The 21600-nt window shown below is 39.4% G+C and overlaps 3 pseudogenes; 2 read left to right on the top strand and 1 right to left on the bottom strand.

Moving 5' to 3' along the window:
- The first annotated feature begins 1771 nt into the window (after nt 1-1771).
- Nucleotides 1772-3135, top strand: LOC146488507 (zinc finger MYM-type protein 2-like; annotated as a pseudogene).
- A 15083-nt stretch (nt 3136-18218) lies between these two features.
- LOC146488508 (uncharacterized) lies at nt 18219-18946 on the top strand (annotated as a pseudogene).
- A 2-nt stretch (nt 18947-18948) lies between these two features.
- On the bottom strand, nt 18949-21028 carry LOC146488509 (uncharacterized; annotated as a pseudogene).
- Between the last annotated feature and the right edge of the window lie 572 nt (nt 21029-21600).

The raw sequence follows: 21600 nt of genomic DNA on the forward strand, positions 1-21600 counted from the left end.
GGACCAATTAAATACAAGAAACGTGGGAAAGTTGAAGGCAAAGTATACACTGTCCTGTATGCATGTTCCCTGTGTCGAGCATTGTACCTGGATTTGGTGTCCTCACTCGAGACCTCCGAGTTCATTCTGAGTATGAAGAGGTTGATTGCAAGGAAGGAAGACCTGAGAAGATTTCCTCTAATGGAACAACATTTGTTGGAGCAGCCCGGTGGTTGAGAAAAGCAATGTGTGATGATAAGTTTAACCAGATCCTTGCTCAAAACAAACTCACTTGGCAGTTCACCGTCAGCCACGGCCCACGGTGGGGTGGGCAATTTCAGAGGATAGTAGGCTTCAGAAAAATGCCCTCAACAAGACCACTGTGTGTGGTTTGCTTTCATGGATGGAATTGGAGGAAGTGGTCATTGATGTGGAAACAATCCTTAATAACAGACCCCTCAGCTATGTGGAGGATGATTTGGCACAACCAACCCTCAAGGACAACTACAGAGAAGACAAGAATTGCTGAAGACAACTACAAATGCAAATAAGCATATTTTTTTATTAAATATTAATTCTATATTGTCTTCCATTACCATGCCCTTTATGAATCTCATTCATTTGATTTCCTATGAGGTGATTGAAATTGTGGTCAAATTCATAAGCAGCTATTCTTAGACTACTCTGCATGACAACCAGCCTCCAATTTATTTACCAGCATTACATTCTAATTAGCTGTTTTTAAAACTATATAGACGCCTGTGATAAAAGCTCCCTTGCATGCAAAATAGTAGATTTAACTCTTTTTAAGTCGACCTGGAATAGTTGTTTGTCACATATTTATTTGATTGAGCCCCGCTCTGATGTTTGTCATAAGTGTGATAATTATAGAAAGCTCATTATGGATTCTGTAACCAAGGAGGACAAACTTGCTCACACTGATGCTTAGAACGTCCATGTGTGGAAGGCCAGAATGGAGCGTGAATTCTACAATGCCTGCATCAAGTCATCTGCAGTTGAGATAGCTTTGCTCCCCAAGGCTCTGTCTGGTCCCAACAGCCATGGTCACTGAAGTACACACACACTACACTTTTCATATTGTCATGAGTTTTCATTTGCCTTATCAATGCCTCCAAGCGGGTCTCTTTATTTCCTTACAACTATCAAGGTACACTGCTTTGGCATATGCTGCGAGGCTGCAAAGAAACAAGTTAATTTTTTATTGAATGAAGGTGATGGCATTGGTAGGATGGAAAAAAGAGCCATGGGTCAAATGTAATTACCACGCTACACCATTAGTTATGTAATGGTAGTTTACAGTGTGTTGCCAAGTTTCTGGCCTAAAATCAGTAACTTCTGTCATGTTCATCGGAGTTGCAAAGTCTCATCCACCAAAGCATTCATTAATGGATAATTACTGAGGTAAATGGCATTAAGAGAAATATTGCAGCCAGCTGAGGCCGTAATTATATTACCCCTGATAATGCCCCTGATTTTTCTGCAGAAATCGAAGGTAATGTTGTGTAACATTTGGACGTTTCTGTTAGTGCTTTAATTCTTTATCGACTTCTAAAGGCGGTGTTTCTATTCTCTTTTTTTTAAATAGAGCAAAGATTTAGAACGCCAATTACAGCTTTAGGATGCGAGAAGTTTGACAAAGGTTGGGTATCAGATGCCAGTCGCCGGAAATGGGCGTGGGTTTTGAAAGTCTTTGACGAGTGGAAGAAGCAGACAAATGAAGCGGTTTTGAAAGTAGATTACAGTGGCGAGTAGGTAATTCAAGAAGATATAGACGAGATATCCGATGAGATGTCAAACTTTACATTGGCTTGTTTTGTTACAGAAGTGAGAAAGGAAGATGGTCAAGAGTATCCTGGAAAGACTCTATATGAGATTTTGAGTAGCATTCAAATGGATTTACGTGTGCAATGTAAGCAAAATATAACTTTCATCGACAAGAAAGGTTGTACATTTAGAAATCTGAATTCTGCTTTAAACTTTGTAATGAAAGAAAGAGCATAGCAAATTTGATAACTCAGGAACAAGAAAACTATTTGTGGGAACAAGGTTTTCTAGGTAGTGAAAATGCAGAATTGCTCCGCGATGCGTTGGTTTGGGTTTTAGGCGTTCAGTTTGCTCTGAGGGCTGGGCAAGAACACAGAAACTTGGGACTAAGAAATTCACAGTTGTCTTTACAGTGTCAGGAATTGGGGCGTGAATTTTTGCAGTATACTGACGATATCAGTAAGACAGAAAATGGGGGATTGGGCCATTTGCGTATATCAAAAGGAAAGTTGTTCGGCCACATAAGAATTTGACAAATGTTGAGCAATGCCAGTTGAGCTGTACAAAAAATATTTGTCTCAAGTGTCAAATGAAGTCCGCAACAACGCATTTTATTTGCGCACTTTGCCAAAGCCAAATGGGGAAATATGGCTCTACAAAAAGGCAGCAGGGAGAGAAACTTCAGGAAATGTTGTAAAGAAAATTATCAAAAAAGCGCAGTTCGATGGGCACTACACTAATCACTGTCTCAATACAACTTCACGCCGATTTAAGGTGGCCGAACACAGTTTGCCTGCGCTTTGCAGATTCTGTTAGTGATGCTATTAAGCGCGCGCTAGGGTTGTGGTACGCAAATACGGCGGTCGATAAAGTGATCCCTCAATTTCGCATGAAATGGATAATAAAGTTAAGTTTTGATCCTAAATAACTAAGTTTCTCGTTTCTGGACTCTTTTTCTTTTCTTTCCGAGCAAAAAAGTCGTTCACCAAGACCTTTTGCATGCTTTCTTCTTTGCCATGAAACCCAATTAAAGCCACGCATGCGCATTTGACCAAAAAATTGTGACTGGTTGTCTTCGTGGAAATGAACTGTTTTCTAAGGAACCGCTCATTAGAATTTCGTGACATTTGGCATGTAAATAGTTCCTTAAAAGCGTAACTCGCCTACAAAGAGAAACCTAAATCTAACAGAGGGTATCTTCACAAAACATTAAAATGCAAAATCAATATTAGCAGGAGATCTCTCTGTTAAAATTACATGAAACTAGTGCAATTGTGTCAGTGTTTTGTGAGTTTTTCTGGATACAAAAAATGGAAAAAATCTAATGAGTAGATTTTCTAAAAATAAAGGAAACCTACTATTTATGGACGTTTCATAGTTTGCTGTGTTGCCATGGAAACGGCACTTAGCTCAACAAGACATAGGAAAACACATTCCTTCTTAGTTAGTCTTAAACCATACCAATTTTGGGCGACCAGAAGTACATAGTTTCCAAATAACGTCTTCTAATGCCTGTACACTAAAAAACGGTATTCGGCCACCTTAAGTGTGTCATTGAGAAATGGGTGACTCCGCTGGATTTTTTTTGCCTGAAGGATCTCTTTATTCCTTTGGGCATTCACTTCGGCAGCCGGGAAGAATGATGCAAATTAGTTCGCTTTTACTCGATTGAGAAAAGGTGAGAACTTTGCAGGAAGACCCTGAAGCGAATTCAAAAGACAGGAACGATAGCCTAATTAAGCAGCCTTGAACCGCGAAGTTGCCAGAGTATTCCTTTGTTCTGGATATTTTTAGGAACTCTGCGGAATTACTGCAGACATTTGACGGTTTTGAATTCTTTGCAACATATTGTAAGCTGTTATTTATGTCAATGAACGAAGAGTCTTTAGAGAGCTTTAAAAAGAGATCTCAAACGTGGTGTTTCGATCTCTGTAAGCCCAGTTTTGATACTTTTTGTCAAGCGGTGCTTAGAACAGCAAAGTTATTATGCTTAATTAAATTTGTGCATGGCATGATCATCTTCCTGACATGTGTACTGTGTGGAAATCAATACCATCTGTTCAATTAAACTTTTTTCACGAAAAAGTTAAAACATTGATTTGTATTCCACAAAGAAAGCGTGAAAAGGAGGAGCTGTGAAAAGAGTTGTAATTGTAATTCACTGTAAGCAAACTGGCATTTGATGTTGGGCACTGTTTATTACGAGTGAAGACGCGGTCGATAATAATTAAGTTTACGTTTATAAAATACTTGATCCTACTACGTAGTAAAGAGATTCCAAAATATCAAACCAAAAAAGAAAAAAAAAAGAAAACAGGAAAACTCAGCGTGGAAGTCGCATTCTGACTATAATTAATGACGCATTGACAAACAATAACATTAACTCTTTGGCCGATGTACCACGCGCTCTTTTTGACCTTATTTACATTTTATATACAGTGATTCTCTGAGTAATTTTTAGCGAGAATCTTTCATAGAACGGCGTAAAGAAATCGGCAAATCCATGTATCCGTTTAGCGAACGGAATTTGTTTATTGATTGTTCGTTAGTTTGCAGGACGGGAAGTTGTTTTTTAAAATCTCGCTCATGAAGCGGCACGTTGCGAGTTGATGTGATCATGGTGATTCATTTCTCTAGCTTCCCCTGGAAAAGATATAATATCTCACCTCCTTCAAAGAGTTTGCGATCTTCGGAAACATGCCTTATTGTCGGAAATTGTTCGATAAAGGAGAGAACAATAGCTTGAATATATGAATACTTAATGACCCCAAAATTTGGGGTACACACTTAAATCGGCGTGAAGTTGTAATGCAGGCGTTCTTGTGCTACACGATTGTACGATGGTGGTGTTCCTGAACAACTTATCCAAGACACTACTGGTCATCAGTCTTCCGATGTCGGAGCATCTAAATGTACCTCATTGGCACTCAAAAGGGAAGCAAGCGAAATTTTGCAAGGTTCTGTTTCAAAAAAGGCTGTAATTGATGTAGAGAAAAAGGACGAAAACGGTGCTGGGGAAGATTACACTGCATGAGAGTTTAACGCAGTAAGCCCAGGAAAATGTGATCAAGAGGGTAGTAATCAGTCAGTAATTCCACTAGAATTGTTATTTCCTATAAATAAAGTGATGAATATAATACTTGTTAGTCCAATGAATTGTGCTGCATATTATCGGTCTCCGTGATTGTATTTATTTTCGGTGTTTGAAAGTTTAAGTTTAAACTGATTAAAGTGGCACTTCGAAACAAAAAAATTAAGTTGCAATGAACGATAGTTAAATGCAAACGGTACTGTTGGCAATGTTGTAAGCTATCAGTTTTTGTGCACTTTATAAATTAAATTTCCTAAAACAGGCTGCAATATTTTTAATAATTGTATTGCAGCCTCCACACTACAATATTTTTAATATTGCGGCATGCTTATTTAGCACGTTTAATTATATTACCCCTGATAATTTCCCTGCTGACAAAAAGGACTGCTTCCGTTTTCCTCAGACAGTTGTTTTGTCATCTTAAACACTTCAATCGTTGATTTAATGCAGAGAGATAACAATAGAATTTAATGGGGATCAGTAATTATAAAAGAATTACAAACATTTTCAGCTGTACCTTGATGGTTTGGGTGCTTTTTTGGAACAAGAAACGACGAGTTAGCGATAAATTTTACACTTTTCAGTGTAAAACAAGATAAACAAATAGCGCTTTTCACAGAAAATATCTCAAGAGTTTCATAATTTTTTCACAATTTGTCGATTAGAGATGAAAATGATAAGGAAATCTATAATCATCAGCTAGAATATAGCCATTCCTAAAATTTTAGCAGTCAAACTCTCGGCTAAGATTTTGACCGTCTGTTCCAGTTTCCGGCCATGAAAAGAGACATTGCTCAAAACTTATTTATTGTTAAGTAAAAGAACTGAATTTTACAATATCCTGCTAGAAAATTAGTGATACATGTGGAAGTGTAACAAAGGTTATGAATAAACAGTTCATGCATGTCTAGCGTGAATAATAGTACGTAAATGATCTATATTTGTGTGTGTAGTCTATCGACATATGGCATACGACAAGCTTCTGAGTCAAAAGGTCATACTAATTACTGATTACATACCAATTACTGAGCAAAATAGTCATTTTTTCCGTTCAAAAACGCGATTTCAAACAAAAGTAGCTGGATACTGGGCAACATACTGTAAGGGAGAAAATAGCTGTATTTCATGGAAACACTTGTGGGGGGCAAAATAAGAACAAAACCATTCTACACAACTTTACATTGCAGGTGGGGAAGGGACTATACCAGGAAATTAATCATCACTTTATGTAGCCCAGGCACACTAAGTGCATTTGCGATATTTGCTTCGGGAAAATAAGGCAGTTGTTCAGGAGAAGTGATGTTGACACACCTTCTCAGCTGTTTTGACCGGTAGAGGTAGCACTAATCTGCAGAACTGCAGACTACGGAACCACAGATACATACATTGTTTCTTCTATAAAATAGGGTGAGAAGCTCAATCGCTTATGTACGGAAGCCTCTAGGGGACATGCAACTTGTTGAGATGTCTGGAGGTCAAATTGTTGAGATGTTGAGATTTGCTGTCGAGATGTCAAGTTGTTGGGATGTTGAGATGTCGAGATGTTCAGTTGTCGAGTTTAGTTGGAGATGCCGAAATGTTGAGATGTCGAGATAAGTTGTCCAAACGCTGAATCGTTTGCCCGCGGGCTCAAAGCATCGTCACTAAAATGGCGGAGAACGACGAATTTGAGGTAAGCTTCATAAGATTTCTTATTCTTTTGTTTCCTTTCCGGATAAGCAGTTCATTTCTTCCTTAAACACAAGGAGTAGTTTTACAGATTCATAGCGGGGTTTCTTCTGCAAGAAAACAAAAACAAACATAGTAAAGAAAAAAGTCGGCGAACTGCTGACAGCACATGCACAGAAACTTCCGTATGTTGAAACAGGGTTAAAGCTTGGCTAAGCGATGATTGAACTTAACTTTATTCTTCATTTTCAAATGATGATAATTTGCAATGGGAAGGGAAATTAGGGTTGCAGCTAACATTTCCTCGGCCTCTTCAGGTATGGAATTTACTTGATCTTGCTCCGTGTTGAAGTGTAATAGCGATGTGGCCGGATCCCACGTCTGTTCTTGCCCTTTTTTGGGGGGGGGTTAATAACATTAATAACGATAATTAAAGATCACAGATACGGAGTATGTAAGTATGAGATATTTATCCCAAAAGACCACTATTTTAAAAGGTTTTAAGTTGCTGATATCACACACTGGGGACGTAAGTGGACAATATGTGTGGTTTGCTTGAGGAAAGAGAGTGTGAAATTCAAAACGCAAACTCAGATCCAAAGTGCAGTCACTTTAAATTGCATTTTTGCAGAATTTATTTTTTATTTTATCTCATGCATATTCCGTTTCTTGTTTTTATGCAGGAGGATTGCTCCTACTTGAGGAGGAGAAACATAGATGAACAAACAATACGAAATTTTTAGGAGCAAAAGGTAATTTCATATATTTGCAACTAACACTCAACATTTACACAGTGCAAAATCATGTATGCCCATTTTTGCAATAACAATGTAAAATATAATTTTGGTAAAGCGGTTTTATAAATGGCTTCTGCTTCTCAGAAGAGTGAACGTTTTAGATGGACAACGCAGTGTGAGGAAGCCTTTGGGAGCATTAAGCGGAAACTGATGAATGCCCCCATCCTTGCTTTTCCTAAGTTGGACGAGCAATTTATTTTAGAGACTGATGCCAGCGACAGGGGTTTTGGGGCAGTGTTATCTCAGGTTCAGGTTGGAAAAGAGCGTGTTATAGCTTGTGCAGCACGGGCACTTTCCAAGGCCGAAAGAAACTACAGCATGACCCAGAAGGAACTCTTAGCCCTTGTCTGGGGAACGGAACACTTTGAGACATATCTCTACGGCAGACGATTTCTTGCTACGACTGACCATAGTGCTCTACAGTGGCTAAAGAATTTCAAGAACCCTAGGGGTCAGGTTGCTCGCTGGCTAGAAAGGCTGAGTGATTTTGACTTTGAGGTGGAACATTGCTCTGTACAACTGCATAGAAATGCAGATGGACTTTCTCGCCTTACATAGGAAAGTACCTCTTTTGCTGAACAGGATGAGGATGCCGTGTTGATCCACTCTGTCAACGTAGAGCCCGTCAAGGGAAAGTAAAAAATCAACCCTGAAACAGGATCCTGTTCGGTCGCATGTGGTGGATTGGCTTAAAACTGATGTGAGACATGCTAGGTGTTTCGTGGAAAGAGGTGGACAGAAACTTCTGTCATACTGGTTACAGCGGGGAAGACTGTTGCTCAGGGATGGTCTGGTGTTGAGACGCTGGGAAAACAAAAAGACAGGTCAAGAGGTCTACCAGCAGATTTGTTTGCCAGACAGCTTTGTGCCTCAAGTGTTGCATGTCCTTCATAATAGTCCTTCAAACGGATACCTTGGTGTGTCGAAGAATTTAGAGAAGGTGCAAAGGAGATTTTACTGGCATGGCATGAGTGAGGATGTCGAAAATCACATCAGAAAGTGTGGTCCATGTGCTGAGGTTAATGACCCAAGCAAGTTGCCTAGAGCTCCTCTTATCAACATCAAGTCGGGTCATCCCTTGCAGAGGGTGGGCCTACGCCAAAGTCAAGCCTTGGTCACAAGTGGTTGCTGGTGGTTTCCGATCACTTCACTAAATTTGCCCAAGCTTTTCCCGTGAGGAACACTTCAGCTGCAACACTTGCAAAGAAAGTGATGGACGTGTATATATGTCGGTTTGGCTGCTTTGAGAGCTTACATTCTGATCAGGGAGCCAATGTGGATGGAGCTGTCGTCAAGGGACTGTGTGATTTAATTGATGAAGCAAAAACTCGAACGACTCCATATCATCCTCAGGGGGGTGGGCAAGTGGAGAGGCTAAACAAATCACTGCTAAAAATTTTGTGCAAACTGATTTCTGACCATCGCCGGGACTGGGCGGACATTGTGTCAAAAGCGGTTCTTGCGTACAATACCAGCGTGCATGAGTCAACTGGATGTACCCCTTACTGTCTAATGTTGGGCCGGGAAGCTATTTTGCCTCTTGACGCAGTCCTGAAGCTTGCGACGTCACCACCCCAGAGAGGGGCAGAGTTATCCCGATTATGTTGTTCAGCAGAAGAAGCAACTGGAGGAAACAGAGCACATAGTGGGAGAGAACCTCAAGTGGGCACAGAACACTCAGAAAGCTTATTACGACACCAAGTGCCATGGTCAGCGGTTTCATGTAGGAGACTGAGTCTGGCAAGGAGGAAGAAATTCCTTAAACCTTGGTGTGGTCTTTGGAAAATTGTGAAAGCCCTGTCTGATGTTACCTATCGCATTGAAGAGGAGAGAAGGAAAGTGGAGGAGTGACGCAACAGAAAGGTGGTCCATTTCAATTACCTGAAACCATGTTTCACTCCGCCACCAGTCCATGAGAAACCTCCAGCAACCACTTCCAGAGAAGTGGCTTGATCAAAGTCGAGAGATGTGCTACAGCCAACTCAGGCAGGGGCTGATGATACTGGCGGGGTCGAGTTAGAATGGCTGGAAAATCCTGTTGTTCTGTCCACAGAGGGCCATCAAACGCCTCAGGTTCAGGACGCGAGTGCTACCCTTGGTCTGGATCCACAGCGCTCCGAAGTACCTTATCAGCCGGAATTCCCTTCTGCAAACAATGAATCAAGTCAAATTCCAGTTAGACCGAGACGCGAACGAAGGGAGCAATCGTGGCTCCAGGACTATGTTAGGGCAGTTGTTGTTTACCCTATGTGGGCTCTTACTCTTCTTAGAACAATTGCTTATTAACTTTTTATTAACTTAAGTTGTGATGCGAACATGCTTGTAGTTGAGCTTTCATGTTGTGTTTGAGACTGATGTACGATAACCTGTTTTTGAGACTAGTTGTGTCTTTAGTAGTGTTACATAATGTATCAGTTGTTTGATAGCCACTTCCATAACCACATCCTTTACTTTAAAAACAACAATTTGGGTACAGAGATCAATTTGAAAGAATATTATCACAGTCTGACAATGGCCTCAAAAGGAAGGTGTAGATAGAGTAGTGGGAATTATGAATTATTATAGCTATCATTTGTGCACTGTTACTGGTCAATCTAGGTGAAACTAATATTCTTTACTTTTACATTGTTCATAGGTTGAGCAAGTAAACTTAGAGTTGGATGGCCAGCTTGACCACTCAGGAACACCTGGTAGCAGTAACTTGCTGTATATTCCCCAAAAGATCTGGCTCAGTCATGCACTCTTGCTAGCCTATCAACTAATTCAAACGTAGTCCTATCAGCAGATGAGTATTCTTGGTAGACCATGTGACAATTTTTTTTTACAAACAAATTTATCTGAGCTGATTTTGCAAAACGTGGCCACAAACTCAAAGGGCGACATCTAGCAGTTACCCCTCCCCTAACACCCGCCGCTGGCTGGGCTGCTGCTTCAGCTACCCCAGAATACACTGGACTGTGAGAGGCTGCCTGATATTGACCTTTCACCCTAAAAGCAACTGACATGTTCTTTAGCGACCACAAAAAGAAGTCTCTTTGACTGGAGATTGGCTGAAAAAAAAAAATTCAGTGGTGACAACATAAGCAGCCACTTTATACCCACCCCTCCCCCCTCCAGCCTTGCACTCTTGACCCCTCTAATGGCATCGGTTCTCAAGGCCAGACCCTGGCCTGTTTGCTGGCATAGCAGTTGACGCCTCCCCCCCCCCTCAAGTTTAACCCAGTGCAAGGCGTTGACGTTTCTTGGCTTATTTTTGGCTCAAAGGCAGACGCAAAACTTAAGCCACCTATTGGAAAATCAGCTCAGATATAAGTATAGTAATATAATATCTGCCAAATAGAAGATGTTTTTTTAGGTTCTATAAGAGAACAAGATGCCAAGACACTGGTATTAGGCGGGATGCGTTGGGTTTCCCTAGCTGTCAATTAAACTGGCATTTTGCGTTGCATGACACTAGCCTTATTTATTCGCATTGCAGAAAGATAGCATGATACTTTTTATCATTGCGTTACTAGAAACAAGATGCCCACAAACATGGAGATGAAACCAGAACTTTTGAATTGAAAGGTCACAAAATGTATTTTCCGCTGGTATTCCAAGTAATTAGTTGCAGTTGTTTTCGTTTCACACCTGCCGCACCCATTATTGTGAATTCTGATTTACATACATGTTCTTATTGGCCAAATGTTGGTATTTGTACTCTCCGCTGTCTCCTGAGTACCATTTACGCTTGCAGTTCCATACAGTCTATTTATCTTTCTGGTTTGCGCCCCTCCCTCCACCGTTTACTACTGGTTTTGTCATTGCTTTTATTTTTAGGCCGTAGAGCTGCTTCTGGGGACTTCTTCCGTTGTTTCAAATGCAGCCAATTTGGACACTGGGCCAAGGACTGTAGATCCATGTTCTGGCCGGGAAGCTACCAGTCCTCTAGCTACAATGCATGCCCTAGAATCTCCTACAACAAGCCAACCGCAGGCCAATCAACTCAACCGAAGCAATGAAGATGATTTGGCGCAAGTAGATCAAATTACACAGAATTACGAACTTGAAAGCGGGCGTTCTTCAGGTGTCAAGAGTAATTTTGAAGCATAATTTAGCTTTCTGGAGATCTATAGGTGCTCCGGATTTTATTCTGTCAATTATTGAAAACAGCTACAGGCTGCTGTTCATCAGTTTTCCATTGCCTGTAAAGCTTAGAAATAATAAGTCGGCTCGACTTCATGCTGCTTTTGTGGATCAAGCCGTTCTTGAGCTTGTTAACTCTGGTCAGGTGCGTATGGTTAAAGAACAGCCTTAAGTTGTAAACCCCTTGTCAGTTTCTATACAGCCATGCGGCAAGAAGAGGTTAATTCTTGATTTGCGCCATGTCAATTAGTCATTAATTAAGCAAAGTGTTAAGTACGAGGACTGGAAAATTGCATATGCTGCCTGTTTTAGGAACACCCTTTTCTTCATTTTTACTTATTACTAGTAGTAACGTAATAAGGCTTTCCAAGTCAGTTTGTTTTGCTGTTGTGTTATTGTCGTTTCCTGACTTTTTGATTTCCTTGTTATGATTTGTTTACTGAAACACTTCCGCCCAATTGCGCGTTTGCATCACAATGTAAACGTATTTATTAACGTAAATATTGGAAAAACATGCGACATGACAACGGCTTTAAGACTTAGAGTGTTTTACAAGGTTAGACCACGTCATAACGTAACAAGGTAACAGCAGAGAAATATACACCTTGTAATAACGCAACAAGGTAATAGCGGAATCACAATGTAAACATATTTATTACCGTAAATATTGGAAAAACATGTGCACATGACAACGGCTTCAAGACTTAGAGTGTTTTACAAGGTTAGACCACGTAATAACGTAATAAGGTAACAGCAGAGAAATATACACCTTGTAATAACGTAACAAGGTAATGGAGGAAAAATGTACTTGAAAGCGTTTTAGTTCTTGTAATAACGTAACAAGGTAACAGCTGGAGAAATATACATCACAGCGCTTCAGGCCTTGTAATAACGTAACAAGGTAACAGTGGAGAAATGTACTTCACAGTGTCTTAGACCACGTAATAACCTAATACATCACAGTCTTTTAGACCATGTAATAACCTAACAAGGTAATAGCGGAGAAATATACATCACAGCATTTTAGACCACGTAATAACATAACAACGGAGAAATGGTATACTTCACAGCGTTTTAGACTACGTAACGTAACAAGGTAATGGCGGAAAATGAACCTGACAGTATTTTTGATCACACAATAACGGAAAATGGCGATGATGTGAAATACATCTATTGTATATCAATTCCCACATCGTATCGTAATCATGTGGTCAACTACTCACTCAATCAAAAAGAATGCTGGTGTGTGCAATAATCCTCACCTGCGTGGTCATTCATCAATGCCGCAGTGATTGAAAACAAATTTTAAAGATTAAAAAATTATGATTTACTGAAATGTCAGTCTGTTTACTGAGTCTTTAAGTATTACAAATCTGAAACGTCAACATTTAATGCATTTTATTGTTGACATTCCAACAACAAAAAGTGTTATTAACCCGGCGAAATTTGCATAATTGCGCATTCGGATGAGCCACGACAGATTTCGCCCTCTTATTTGATCATGAGCAGCTATTGTAGTTTTTTATTACTTCCCTTATTACTTCTAATTTTAACAAATTTTTGCAATAGTACGCGCTTAAATTTGACCCAATTTAGAAATTTTCTTCGACTGCATTTGTTGAATAACACGTGAAGAAGCTATAAAGCACAATAACAGAAACAAATAAATTATTCACGTTTCTGTTTTGTGTAGCGTCCTTATTAAGATCGATATTGCCCAACACTGATATTGTTGATTACCATTGTATTATCTCGCGAGGACAAAGTTACATTAAAGGTGAGGAATCTCAATTCTCGTGGCAATTACACTTGCCATTGTTTGAGGCACCTGTCAAGTCAAATACCCGGGTCAAACTGCACAACTTACAGTCGCTTGTGGTCGCGCGTGAATGAGATGAAGAAGTGGCATTAAGCTAGGTGTTTTACGCCAGATGCGATTGCTGGCGTAGTTAGTGACAAAAAACGTACCCAAGAAGAACTCGATAACGTCTATTTGAAATTGAGAAACTTGGAACCTTCTTCGTTGTTGAAAAACAACATTCCCATGGACGAAGACAAAGCTCTTCTATTGCTATCCTCGCACATAAGTTTTAATGGCATGTTTATTTTAAAGTTGGCCTTAGACCATGTCCCTCATACCTATAGTGCCACAACAAGAGGGACAAGCACACCAATTCGTTTTTCGTTCGTCGCAGACATCACGAGCAAGATGGACGTTCCAATCTCACCAACTGCACCAAAAACATCGTGCGACTTCCTAGAGTGTTATTGCAAGAACTTCCTTGACTCTTCCTTCGCTTTAGGAGAGTACCTATGGAAACTTACTAAAGAGAATGACTATGGGTATAACAAATTTATTTCTCCGCCAGTTGAATCTTGCTTGAAATGCGATGAACCCCTTTGAATGCACAATCGGCCAACCAAGGCCACTGTTCATGGACCTATGGGCCCACTGCCTTCAAGTAAGATTACTCTTGACTGCAAAGACTGTAAAACCACATATGGGATTGGCCACTTTACCGACGCGAGTGGCCATCACTTTTACCCCAAAGGTGTCCAGTCGCCTTAGATTGAAGCAAGCAACGTGACCTACATGGACCGAAATTTCTACAAACGGATACCAAGCCTAGGGTAAGTGTGTCATCCTAATGAAAATCTCATGATGTTTCCGAAATTGTTAACTGATGCCAGATCAATGTCATTTACATGTAATTAGTAAACCCTATTTGGCCAATGTAGCGAAACTGCTTTAATAATTAATTTCGTCTTCAACTCAGAAACTTTAAGGTGCAGTTAAATTTAAGTTTATTTTTTTATTGGTTTCCCAGCAACAGCTGTTACCATAGCGACAGTGGTGTAAGGCACTTTCTTTTGAAAAATCTAGAGAGACATTAGCTTCATAGAAATAAAACTTTCAGGATTTAATATAAACTACTCAGTCTAGACAATCTGTGAGAGCATTTTCAAGTATGTTGAGCGTCTCAGGTTAAGTTTCAAAGTCAATTAGTTATTTGTGTTGTGAAACTGGCTAAAATAAGTCAAAAACCTTTCAATTTGCATGAATCAAAATATTGTTAGCGTGGCCTTACAGATTTTAATTTCTGTGAGTCATTAGAATAATCGAATGATTCATTTTGATATGTCCGAGCAAGTTTTAGGTTTAGAAACCATTTAGTTTGTTAGATATAATAAGAGGGATGAAAGTGGTCAAATTCTGCCCCTGTTCTCTTTTTCTGAACATGAGTTTTGCTTTTTGTGGTCTATTTCACCGCTGTTCTTGTGAGTTGATTATTTATGTACAGCACGTTTACCTACATTCAGGGTTTATCATTCAAGCTTTATTTTTATTTTTTTTTTCTGGGGGAAGGGGAGGGGTCCACATTTTATATCATCCTGTGGGGGTAATGTTGGATTCAGTAGGCAAAACATCTGGAATGTTTCTCCACACCTAAATTTTAAGTTGCTTTTTTTTTCCCTGGAGTGTGAAATCGAACTGATTTACCTTTGAAGAGTGATTACTAAAACAATTTATATAGCCAGTCACTTCAATGTTTGAAAAGGAACCCGTATTGTAATGAATTAAAACCTTGTGAACTTTGTTCTCAGAAACCACAGCTGCACGTTCAGACAAAAATGTTGGAACGGTTCCCTTCTTTCTTTCCCTCTTTCCCCTTCAATGTCGAATTTCACCGAGCCGGAGTGAAAGACACGCTAGGAACACAACATTGGAGGAGGGGGGAGGGCGAGTACGCGCTATATTATAGGCACGTTCATTACCTTGGGTGTTAACCGTAGTGTTTCAACTAATAATGACTGCAGTTGTGGGTCTCATTCAGTGGATTTTCAGAGGCTTATAATGAAGTTTTTTCCCAAGAGGCTCAAAAGTTCTCCTTCACTGTATCAGGTAGGAATGTATATACCATGTGAGGGCATTGTAAAGCTGGGGCTCAATTTCATAACAGCTGTTAATACCCTTTTTCCTGAATGGATCTTCACATATAATACAGTGGGTTATTTATTATCTATTTATAACAAACACTTTCTAAGAAAAATGTCAGTTTTCCAATACCTGATTGAAGAGACTTAATAATTTATTTGTTTTATATTCATGTATTTTAAGTGTATAATAATAATGATTATTGGAAATACATAAACTTACACTGTTTATAAATAAATAATTGCAGAGTTGTGTATAAATGAAGATGATGATCCAGATTTGATGAAGGGAAACAAGGGGATTGGTTTGTTTTTGTGATATAGATAATACTGCAGTTTCCAAAATTATGGGAAATGAAAAAAAAAAAAAAACATGTGATATTTCTCAAAATTAGTGTGGCATTTCAGCTTAGCCTATATTTAACACATTGAAACTTTCAGAAATGGAACCATCAACTTCGAATGATTCAACTCAAGACAAATCTGCAAAAGGTGTGTGAACAAATTAAGATCTATTACCAAATTATTGCCATTAATTTACATGTTTATTTGTTGTATTGTTTACTTTTTAATTTGACTGTGAAATCATCCTTTTCTTTTTTTCAGAAATGCAAGCATCAACGTTGAACAAGCCAACTCAAGACAAGTCTGCAAAAGGTGTGTGAACAAATTAAGATCTATCACCAAATTATTTCCATTAATTTACATGTCCATTTGTTGTATTGTTTACTTTTTAATTTAACTGTGAAATCATCCCTTGTTTTTTTTTTTTTTTTCAGTAAAACTGTTGCTAAATTCTTTTGGAAGCAGGAGCTTGAGGAGGAGCTTCAAGATTTGGGCTTGAATGAAAAGTGGGTGTTTACACAGGAGAAAGGTTATCTCTCGGAGTCAGAGGAGGATGCAATAGAACATGTTGAGAGGGTTCGAAGTGAAAATCTTTACCATCATGAATGCTTCCCAAGTTGCCAAAGAAAAGGTTGAATTTTATAATTCCAAATTATACATGTTATACTAGCCAGAGCTTATAAGTTATTACACAAAATAAAAATAGTGTAGTTTATTGATTATTGTTAAGTACAATGTATGATCTATGCATTTTCAGAGGCTAAATTATTAAGATCAAACCTGACGTTGGATGTGGGATGCAAGTGTTAGGCTCTCCAACAATTTAGAGGTTATTTATATCTTTTACATATCAACAGGCTGTGGCATCATGTATCTGGCAGATGGTAACTGGAAGCTCAAGTACCCACACTGCATGTGGAAAGTTCCTATTGTTGCCGAGGGGTTCAACAACCAAGTTAACTACCCCAACGTCTGCCCCCTCTCTCCAGAAAGAGGTCAAGCATTTTGTAAATCTCATTGTCACATGGCCAAGAGAAATGACATTCCTCACACGATTTTCTTTATCCAGCTGTAAAATGTGGGATTTTATTTCAGCTATTACACAATAACAGTTCACTTCACTTCACTTTGGCTTGTTACCACTGTCACAGTACCAGGCACAACAACAATAAAGACAATACAACAATTTACTATGAGAGAACACACTAGATAATAGTTAGTAATATCAAATAGAAGAAAGATCCTTGTAGTGTAATAATTATTGTTATGTTGCATTGTTGGCATCAAGAGTAAAGCACTTTTTTATTAAATTTTACATCGACATCGACATCCATAGGTCTTAGGCAAGGATCTATGACTAACTGAAGGGTGATTTTACAAATCCACCCGCCTTTGAGCTGTAGAGGTTGCCTCACCAGCTTATTTCTTCTTTTAACACATTAAACAACATTAAACTTCTCTGTTTATTTATTTACTTGTGGGTTCATTAATACAATGATATTAAATGTGAAAGGGGTACTGTCACAACAACTTTGCTGCTTTCTCCTCAAAACTGTGAAATTATCACCCAGAACCTTTGCTCAAAACAAGAAACACTTCAGTCCGTAACAACAGGAAGATATCAAGAACGATTCTCCAAGGTAGAGCAAGCCTGTTATTTTTCTGGAGATATTCCACCACTTTTATGCGAAATGGCATCATTGCTTGCAGATTGTCACTGATCAAAGCATATTGTTTGGATTTTACGTCTTAATTATGCAAATTTCATGTGATTTCGCTGCGATGCTCTTCTATTGTCGTTATCACTCGTCTTTACTTAAAATTGACTACACTGAGAACATGAAACGTGTTTTAAAAACAAAAGAGAAAAGTCCTTGTGCAGCGAAAAAATAGAAGCCAAGGGAGGCCTATATGAAGTCGACAAAAGTCAAATTTCATTTTGCTGAAAGCTAAAAGAAAAGCTTGTCCGAAGAAAAGACGGATAATGAAAACTCAACCGTATTTTTTCCGTACGCTTATTTTCCCATTGCGATTGCTAGGTAAACTTTATAATTAGGAGAACGTGACTGCCACACTATTATTGCCTAGGAATTCCCGCAAAGATTATCTTCATACAGCCGTGTGCGGTCAGGGTGCCAATATTTCATTGGCTGGCAGTATATCGTGTTGACATACATCTCAGGGGAAGGCGTGACATGGATTACAAATCGTTTTCTGCTTACTGGCTTCTTACTTCTTAAAGAAGGCTCTGCACATATAGTGAATATTTTTTTCGAAATCTACAGTTTATAACCTTTTCTATTAATATATAGCTTGTGGTAGTTAACTTCAAAACAATGCGCGTATGAATCTGTTTTTTTTCTGAAGGACACCCGCGAAGGCATTAACCATTACAAAGCCATTCCATGAACCAATCAAAAGGTAAGATTTCCACGTGTATGTTGTATGGAGTTTTCCCTCTTAGTGCCCTTCATTCCATTTCACTTCACACAATGGCTGCTGTTGGAGAACTTGCTGAAGTGAATTCAGTTGACGAAAAGTTGCGGGAATCCACATTCCGTGGGAGGAAATTGCTCCGGCCCACATGCACGAATGGCTGGAGGTATATTCAAAAAGCCACGGTACCTCACCGAAGCTACGGTTAGCTGGTATATTGCTATGCACCAACGCCTTGATTGGCAACACAACAGTTAAGCTTTTTAATTCCTTTTGAGAGAAAGGAGATCTGTTTGTGTTAGGCCTGGCTCCAACTGGAGCAGGAAAAACCCCCGCCTGCAACATTGGATGCGTGAGACCGTTAATTCCGCACTTGGAGCCCCGAATTGATCAAAGCATTCTGGTTGACGAAGCTTTGTCGAATGGTCTCATTAACCATTTTGTTAACTTCCAAAAAGGTGCCCCCGGGGAATGTGTTCCCGTCTTGTGCATTGATGAAGGTTATACCTTCCTGAACAAACTGATTTCAACGTCTAAGTCAGCATCGCATACTTGTCTGACAATGGAACGTATGTGCAAGCTATACGACGGCGATTATTGGTATGGTATTCCGTAAAGGGCAGCAAAGGAAAGTGGTTGGGCATTCAGAGTGCGCATATGAGTATGGCTGACTGACATATGACCAAAGGTTGTCCCTTGCCACAACAGACTTGCGGATCGCGTCTCAATTATGTACCAGGATTGCCACCAAATGGAGATTGAAGAAATGGAACAGTGTGGAAAGTTTGGATTAAATCTTGCATACTGGCCAAGTGACTGAATTTCTTCACAAAGTTCTGCCATACACTTTGTTGACTTCATTACTTTATGCTGCTGCTGCTGCTGCTTTTTGCTCAAATTAGGAGAGGGTGGTGGTGAGCTGTTTTCAGTAACCCTAGGTTCATCTTCATCTGAGGATATGTTTGATGACACACCACCTAAAAAGTTATTTAATTGTTCCACAATTTCTCCCTAAGTGTTGTCTTGTCCATTGTTACTACAATGTGAAGATCAGCCAAAGTCTCCAGTTTTGGGTAGGACCACATCTTGATCAGTTATTCCAAAATGATGATTACCTAATCGTTCTTGATTGCTTTCCAAATGTTGAAAATGTGATTCAATTGGTGGAGTCACCCTTATTCTTCTTTGTTCTTCAGTTGCTGCTATTTTCTTTTCATTCCATGTATAAAAGAAGATGCCAAGAAGTGCTAATGCAAATTGGATTCCAATTCTTGACTTCCTCAGGGTTTTGTTAAGAACTTTGTGAATTCCTTCATTTCGACTGGTACCTCCAGAAGGTGAATATCTGACAAACAAACCTTTTGGACATGAACTAATAATTTCTCAATTTCATTAATAGCACTCTGGGGGATAACTCTTGTTCCTTCATATTCTACAGATTTCCACTGTAGGAGAAAGTTATCAATGTTTTTCTCAATAATACTTGCTGATTGAGTTGGCTTTGATCTTTTCATTCCACAATCTGTTGGGTCCCTCAGAATCAATTTAAAGTCATGCAGCATTTGTGTACGCAGTTTCTGGAGTGGCCCACTGCCACCCATCTTTGGTATTTTTGTCACTACTCTCTGTATTGCATGAAAAGGATCAAGCTTTATAGATACCCCATCAAGAACAGAATTCAGTTTATGCCTCCACTGACAACAGTTGTCAATATAGAAATGGTTTACAACACAACCTTTAGAGGCAAGTCTGTCTTTTAATCTGGTCAACATATCTTGAACTTTATCAAAAGCTGTTCCCTTGCAAAGTTTCCAGGCTAAAACTATGCCGATTTCGTTCATAACTATAAATAAACCGTCATACAGCTGTATCCACTTTCCGTCACACCAAAAGCCAATATTTGTAGACACATTGAATGTATGATCAGCACTTAACGAAGAAGCTCTCCTTTGACACATTCTTTTGTGGTACAGATCTTCTTTTTCAAAGTATCCCATAATATAACAGCATGTTGAAACTTTTTCTCCAACTTGCTGCCTTTCGGTGAAAAACTTGGAAATGCTTCTGGGCTTTCGTTCTTCTCAATGAGGAAACACATCTTTCATAAACCATACTCGTCAAATAGACTTTGATGCGAAAGGACTTGAACATCGGAAATTGTCATCCCGGCGCTTATGTGCGAGCTGAAAAACCGGAACAAATCTCTCGTGATTCCAATCTTGTGAAATAGTAAGAACGGCGGATGAAAATCTGCTCTCAATTGACATAAAATGCCTCGATCATGACTACGAATTTGGTGCTTATTTCTACACAGGTAAACTCGTCCAATGAGGAGCACATCGTTTCTTAGGCCATACAGAAGACGTGGCTGGTCATAGTCCTTTCTACAATCTTTCCAACGAATGGGGTTGAGGGTCCCTTGAGTATTTTTCTCACCGTATGACGGACAGAGAAGGACTAGCTCTGGAAAATGTAACAGTGGATCCCACAACAAGATATCTGGTACCAGAAAAGCACTGTCAGAGTCATCAACTGCATTCTTGACACGCGTTCCACGAGGAATTGCACGAACAGGCCCTCTTGAGAAGCAGATGACTTGTCCGTTGCTATTTTCAATGACAAGCCGAATAAAGTCTTTTGTTTCCTTATTTACCTTGACTAAAGAACTCGGAGGCGTAAGACAAACCAAGAAAAACAGTGAAGACCATAGCTTTAAGAGTTTGGCCGCCATGTTTTCTACCGTAAACTCTTTACCAGGGCTAAGAGAGAGACCTCTTCCCCAGGCTGACTCATCCAGTATTTCTACCTGTACACAACCTGTCAGGTCCACTGATCTACGGATCCATCGATCTACCGATCTGCCCATCCATCGATCTAGCGATCCATTGATCTACTGATCCATCAATCCATCGATGTAGCGATCCATTGATCTACTGATCCATCGATCTACTGATCTATCAATCCATCGATTTATTGATCTAATTAGTATTGATCAACACATCGAACAATAGATGGTGCGACGTCAGTGAACAATACATACAATAGATGGTGTGACGTCAGTTGTGAGGTTTTTACACCGAGGTTAAGCCGCAAAATGATAAAAAACGACAACCAGGCATGTTTACAAACCAGGAGTTCCTAATACAAAGAGTCTCTTCTAGCCAAAACCAGGCATGTTTGCAGAGGGAAGCACCTTGAACAATAAGTCTCTTCAAGCCACATAAGCAAGCAAAATGATGAAAGCCACAACCAGGCATGTTTACAAAACAAGAACATTTCGGTTAAATAGCTGTTCGAATGGAAGGTCCCATAAAATATTCCAAAATTTTCGCCTTGCGATCCACTTGGACTTTTCGAGGATGTACAGAAAACGATTAAGTTGCCCTGGAATTTTCTAAAAAATAATGTGCTTAGGTTTTAAAATTTCCGTCCATAATT

This window comes from Pavona decussata, unplaced genomic scaffold, assembly GCF_977016875.1.
Source record: "Pavona decussata unplaced genomic scaffold, jaPavDecu1.1 SCAFFOLD_9, whole genome shotgun sequence".
In the NCBI taxonomy this organism is placed as follows: domain Eukaryota; kingdom Metazoa; phylum Cnidaria; class Anthozoa; order Scleractinia; family Agariciidae; genus Pavona; species Pavona decussata.